This window comes from Octopus sinensis, unplaced genomic scaffold (assembly GCF_006345805.1).
Source record: "Octopus sinensis unplaced genomic scaffold, ASM634580v1 Contig18899, whole genome shotgun sequence".
Classification (NCBI taxonomy): Eukaryota; Metazoa; Mollusca; class Cephalopoda; order Octopoda; family Octopodidae; genus Octopus; species Octopus sinensis.
The window spans coordinates 5,553-12,722 of record NW_021836125.1 but is presented as its reverse complement, the minus strand read 5'-3'; the positions used below and the strand labels follow the sequence as shown (position 1 = coordinate 12,722).

The following is a 7,170-nucleotide window of genomic DNA, read 5'->3' as shown; positions in this document are numbered from 1 at the left end:
TACTACCTGAAATAAAAACAACCGAGTATATAAATGATTACATTTGTGGGTAATCGACTGTCTCCTGATTTGATTTTGTCTTCCATTGATATATAAATTTGTTTGTAGAATATTTATACATTAAAAAAGTCCTCTAGAAACGACATTTTTATCTCAGTCAAATAAGGCTGAAAATATTCACATTGCGGATTAATCAAACACGCCTAAACACTGTCAGAAATAGAAACAACTGAGTATATAAAAAAAACTAAATATAAGTTAATATTCAGGAAGGCTCGACTTTATCAAATTTGTTGGTTTGCCTATTAAATCGCCAGACGAGTGAACGATTAGCCGGTCTCTTCTTTTCGTCTCCTTCTGAACTATAAGTGGATATCTTGGACGAGTCCTTGCCCACCTCAGTGGAGTGTGTCCTCTTCAGCCTAATCCAAATATCAACACAAGTCACCTTTCGTTATCGAACATGTCGACATCAAAAACCTTATTATTGGGCAACTGCCACTCAATTTGAGAAGGAATATCCAAATGAGGCGGATTCTCCACAACTCCATTCCCCTTCTGATTGTATAAAAACACCACCAACTCTTTTATAAGGAGAACAGTCAGTAATATCCGATAAATCCTGAACTACCAAAGTGTTGCTTGGCTGAAATTTAGTCCCCAATCAACTCACGTTGGTTGTTGAGAGAATGGGGGATGTCTTGTTGTATATACGAGAGAGGTCGTATGAAGGGGTGGTCCCCCCTGTGCCTGACACTTGGACTGGAGACTGAGGATTGCTGACTTGAGGAAGCCACTCAAGCAACTGAGGCATCACTCGAGGATCAGTTCTTAGCAACTTGGGGTCAATATTCCCAAAAAACGTGACAATAACACTTATTAACTATAAATTATTATATAATAAAATAAACATAAATATTATAATATATTAAATAATAAAATATACTTTGTTTATTATTTGTTGTTGGTTTGTGTAATTTGTCCTCAGTTCATTCAGCTCGTCGTTAAGACAGGCGTTATCACTAAGGCTTATTACTGTCAATACTATTTAAGTTCCTCAACCACACACTCCAAATTGTCAGCCCGAATACGGAGAGACCCCATATCACTTATAATCGAATTCATCTCCGAATCTGACTGTATTTCCTCCAAGCCGAAAGAAGTTCTGAGAGAACTGGTTCCTCCAATCTTTCTTTTTATATGAATCAAGTCCCCGTCTCGATTCCAATTGAATGCTGGATGGCAAAACTGCATTGAATTTGTATGGATTTGACTCTGTTCTAGAGTCAGCACTTTTTTGAATCCATCTACAAAAAATTGTGGTCAAAAATTATGGTTTATTTAAATAAATATTACATAAATACTTACACATATTCAATTGTCGAACAAAACTGGATATATTTGAATGTTTGAAGTATTTGGGGAGTAGTTGATTAGAGAATGTGACTGTGTCTAAAATGTGGAAGCTGTGGCCGTTCTAGAATATAAAAATAAAATAAAAAACTGTGTCCCAGCAGATCAGGTGGTCGGTCAGAGGGTCGTTGACGATTATCCACAGTTTTTGGACAAAGGATGGGATTCCGGAAATGATTACATTTGTGGTTAATCGACTGTCTCCTGGTTTGATTTTGTCTTCCATGTTCTACTATTGATATATATAATTATTAGAATAGGAAAATTAGTATTTTGTAGGATATTTATACATTTAAAAAGTCGACACTATAAAACTCACAACAAATAAAATTTTAAATATTTATTAGTTTTATAATAATTATTAATTTTTTGAATATATTTTAATAATTAATTTATTATATTAAAAAATTTATAGCTAAAAAAAGAAGGACTAATATTTTTAATAATAATTATATTTAATTTAAAAATTTTTTTTTTTCTTTTATTGTTTTTTTGTTAATTTTCAATATGAAGATAGAAAAAGTTGCGTTGAAGAAGGAGCCCAACAATGGTAATACCGTTTCTCTATGCTCTGGTTGCAATGTATTGAATTCCCGCAAGAAGGGACGTACTTGTGTTTCTTGTGGCCTTTTCTTCCACCTATCCTGCGTGGGACTCTCCAAAGCCCGCTCTCTGTTATTATCTAATTGGAAGTGTTCTGGATGTCTTGTGCCTTCTCTTAATCCATACAACCTAATCCGCCCCGCTTCTGTTATGAAAGCTACTTCCCACTGCCTGGATAGCGAGATTTTCTTATGCCTCCTTTCTACCTTTCGGATTTCATCACCTGTGCTGGCGAGAATCCCTAAGTCAGCGAGACTATCGGCCGCGAAGGCCCTTTCTACTATCATCGATCAGGCACTGTCGTCCGATTCTCATGAAGCTTGGTTTAAACTTTTCTGCTTTGCTCCGTTATGCTTGGGGTCTCGTACCGTCCGATTGCGGGATGGCCGACAGGTATCACCAGCCCAGCGGATTAAAGACGCTTGTTCCTGTTTTGTTCATTCAGATTTTGACCCGGACTGGCTGTCTGTTGGCCTCTTATCTTCCAAACCCCAGAACGTAGAGTCCTGTGCCTCTACGCACGACACGGATTGTTCTTTCATGATACGGGCAGTTAAAAGTAAACTTATGCAAGGGGACGTCAGTGGGGCAGTCCGGGTGATCTCTTCAAACACGCCCGTGGCGCCTCCTTCAGAGGCCGTGTACTTGGAATTGTGCCACAAGCATCCTAGTGCCCCTGAAAATCTTCGATTAACGTCCAATCCGTGCTCGGCCAATGTCCCCCATACGACTAACTCCGAGGTCTCAGCTGCTTTGTCGTCCTTCCCGCTCAGCAGCAGTGGAGGCATTGACGGAATAAAGCCCATACATCTGAGGGACCTTATATCTCCCTTGACTGCCGACTCGGGCCGTGCTCTCCTGGATTCGATCAATCGGCTCTGCTCTCGAATTGTCACAGGCGCCATCCCTGCTGTTGCGAGGGATCTCCTATTTTCGGCCAATCTAACAGCTCTCCGTAAGAGTGATGGCGGTTTACGGCCAATTGCAGTTGGTAATGTCTTCAGACGCCTTGGTGCCAAAATAATGTCACGTCGTGTTATTCCGCAATTGAGTCGGGAATTCATGCCATTCCAGTTCGGGGTTGGTGTTAAAGGGGCCTGTGAAGCACTAGCTCACGCCTCTCGCCAGGTGACTATTTCGAAACCGAAGAATGTACCCTTCTTGCTTAAGCTCGATATCAAGAATGCTTTTAATAGTGTCAGAAGAGACCACATGCTTGAGGCTGTTGGTGAACGTTGCCCTGATCTTCTCCCAATTGTATCCTTGGCCTATTCCTTGCCGAGCAGCTTACTTTTTTCCGGAAAAATTATCAACTCTGAGTGTGGAATCCAACAGGGCGACCCCCTCGGTCCTCTACTATTCGCTGTCTGTGTTGATCACGTTGCACGTGGCATTTCTTCGCCTATCAATTTTTGGTATTTGGATGATGTCACTCTCGGTGGGCCTTTAGAAGTCATTATGGACGACGCCTCGAAGATAATATCTGAATTTTTGAAGATTGGCCTTTCTCTAAATGGTGCAAAATGTGAACTAATCGGACTTACGGAGCCGCTAACCCAACAGAGTGAGGTTTTTATGGCCCTTTCGGAGAAAATTGACGGCCTTCGTATAACCGCTCTCGCGGATCTTGTGATTCTGGGTTCACCGATTTCTGATAAGGGAATTGCGAAGGCTATCGTTTCACAACGAGATAAGATTGCTCCTCTCTGCGACCGATTACGACTGTTTGGCTCCCATCTGGGGCTGTTTTTGCTGAAAAACTTTCTTTTCATCCCCCGTTTAACCTTTTTGCTCCGAACGTCTCCTTGTTTTCGCTCACGTCAAGAACTTTTGGATTTGGATGACGCGGTTACATCATCATTACAGTTACTACTGAACACTTTGTTCACTGACGTGGGACGTACACGTGCCGCACTTCCACTCCGCTTTGGTGGCCTTGGGGTTCGTTCTTGTGCAGATCTTGCTTTGCCTTGTTATCTCTCGTCGATGTCTGCTTCCGGCAATTTCGTTCGCTCTGTTCTTATCAACTCACTCGAACTTGATGAGCTTACGGAATACCCTGTTGCTGTTCTCGCCTGGAGATCGCTCAGACTTGGCCTTCCGGAGATTCCTTCAATACAGAAGAGTTGGGATGTCATCTGGTGCACACACCTGTTGGAGAGTCTTCGCACGCGAGTCACCAGCTGGAACTGGCTTCTTTGAACTGTGCCTGTCAGCCTCACTCAGGAGACTGGCTAAACGCACTTCCGTTGGCGTCCAATGGTCTGCTTATGGAAGACGAAACTATACGTATCGGAGTGTGTCTTCGACTTGGACTTGAAATCTGCCAACCTCACCGTTGTCGCTGTGGTTTTTTGATTCCTTCGAACGGTTTACACGCATTGTCCTGTAGGAGGAGTGCTGGCCGATTTCCCCGCCACGTCCTCCTTAATGAAGTGGTGAAAAGGGCTTTGGATTCTGCGGGATTCCCATCGACCCTTGAACCTATTGGGCTCTGCCGCAGTGACGGAAAGCGTCCTGACGGGATGACTATATTTCCCTTTAGAGGAGGAAGGTCTCTTGTTTGGGATGTAACTTGCGTCGACTCCTTTTCAGATACTGTGCTCACAGGAACAGCCAGTACACCAGGCTACGCATGTGCGCTGGCAGAAGAAAGGAAGTTGACGAAGTACGCTGTGTTTCCGAACGTCGTTGAGTTTGTCCCCCTAGCCTTTGAGACCTCCGGTGTGGTTGGAATCACAGAATACAAATGACCGGAGGGAGACGAGCTGGCTTTTCCAGCGCATCTCGGTTGCAATTCTTCGCGGGAACTGCCTCTCTATCCGCAGTGCTTCGTCGTCGGACTAACCCTCAAGTTCACGACATTAATTCGCTATTAATTAATTTGACTGTATTTAGGTAGTTTAAAATATGAGAAATTAAATATAAAAAAAAAAAAATTTTAAAAATTAATAATTGCAAAACCTTCCATTATAAACTGGGTTAATGTGGTAAGATGTGTCGATGTAGAGAAATTACTCCTGAAGCCATGTTGGATGTATGTAAGGGGGAGAATAGGGTGATCAAATCGAGAATTAGTTTTTCACGAATCTTTGCAAATCAACATAAAAGTGAGATGGGTCTATAGGAGGAGGGGACGTTCTTCGGTCGGCCCGGCTTGAGAGTTGGGCGTATAAGAGAATTTCTTCATATATTTGGTATTTGATTCTGGTTAACAGAATAGTTGAAAATGTTTGTCACTGCATTAATTCCGATGGGACCAAGGTGCTTTAGCAAGGTTGTTGGAATCAAGTCTGGTCCACAGGATAGGGATGATTTTGTACTGGTAATCACCGCTGCGATAATAGGTGGTGTGTTTGATTTCTTTGGTTTATTGTTTACATAATATGAGTTTATCTTTAGATGATTCTTGTGGCTGATTCCGGCGTAGAATTTCATGAGTTTATCAATTCAGGTTGACTTTTCTGTTCTGAGTCTGTGCAATAGCTGGCAGGTCTGAACTTTTTGAGAGCGTTCCACATGTGTTGGGCCGTCCCGCACTTGCGTTGATTCCAGAGTCCAACATCGGGAAAAGCGAATATCCACGTCCAAGAGAGAGAAAGGCAAAGGAGCATTCCGTAAAGCATCCGATCCAAGGCTTTTGGATGAAAGGCATGAGGGCAAATCTTTATTGCAGTCTTTTTCGAAATTTTGAGGCAACTGAGATGGAAATACTGCTGAGAGATCGGGCATCTAAACCCGTTCCTCCTGGGAATAGAGAAGAGGCATTTAGTACAAAAGGCAGTATTATGCGAGGCGTCTTTGGAATTTTATCCTCACTATTCTTTGATATCAACGCTTTTGTAAAGTGTTTCTAAATCACAAAAATACGTTGTTTGTCAAACTAAAAATCGGTTATCAATTATTTCACCAATTTAGTACATAAATATTTGTATTTTAAACAAAAGTTTGCATTTAAAATAGAATATAAATGTTTATTGATTTATTTTAACTAGCAATTAGAAATATAGTACAAAATTAAAGTACAAATACAAGAGTATAAAACAAATAACGATTCCTTTAAAGAAAATGATTTTCCTGACCATTTTGCTCACAGTAACATTTATGACAAATAGCTATGTGATTCAAATGTAAATAATATTTAATTTAATTATAGTATGAATATTACTCCAGAAGTAGATAAAAGTATTTCATTTTGTTTTCATTTTTACAGATGATAGGAATACAATAACTGAACTTGATACGTATAACAAAATTAATAATTTCAGATTAATTGAAATTTGCAAGCAAATTCTAGAAGGTAAATTAGTTTTAATCTAAATTTTAAAGAAAAAATATACACAGACGTAAAAATAGATTGTATATTTCATTTTAGTTTAGTTTAGATGTTCGTATCTGTGAATTATTAAAAAATAAAATTGAGAGTGAATTAATAAACAAATTACAATCAAATACCAAAGGTCGTGAATTTAATGATGCTCTAAGTGTTAGAAGTAAGCAAATAATGTTTTAATTAAACCCAGGTTTTCCCAAATTTAATTCCTCTAGTTCTAATGGTAAAAATTTTTATGATTCTAGAATTTCCTTTTATGCGATTGGGTGTACAAACAAAAAAAACCATCGAATAAATACTAACATTCATAAATTTACTAAATTTACTTTCCTTACAATAATAATAATCTAAGATATTTTTTGTCATCATATTGAGTATTGTAATGCTACATAAAGATGTCTACATGTGAAGCAAATGTGTGAACGTGATGTATTTGAAAAGCAAATTATTATAGAGCGGTAAATCAGGTTAGGGATGTTGTTCATCACTAAAAATCAAAAGCATGTCTCTGATGAAGATGGTTCAGCTATTTGTTTAGTGATTAAATAAAATGAAACAGGAAGAGAAAATAATTATTGAGCAGTCCTGATCTGATTTGCGACAATCTAATCACTACTTAATGGGAACGAGTAAATACAATCTTAAAAAACTGAATTTATATATTTATTGTTACCCCAGGATCACCGGGTTATAAGGAAAAAAGATAAAATTCCTATCTAATTAAGTGATTCCAGACCATGCCAATGGATGTTTTGTCCGACGTGGGGCATGTCAATAGCTCGAACGGGGACGATTTTTGAGGTAGTTAAACAATGATTGGT

General features: G+C 39.4%; 1 long non-coding RNA gene across 1 annotated transcript; it reads right to left on the bottom strand.

Annotated features, from left to right (window-relative positions):
- Positions 1 to 679: 679 nt before the first annotated feature.
- LOC118761963 lies at positions 680 to 1,454 on the bottom strand. Its single transcript, XR_004997758.1, has 3 exons — positions 1,369 to 1,454; positions 947 to 1,307; positions 680 to 883 (listed from the first exon to the last, which is right to left on the bottom strand). It is a non-coding gene; the product is annotated as an uncharacterized LOC118761963 (long non-coding RNA).
- Positions 1,455 to 7,170: the final 5,716 nt, after the last annotated feature.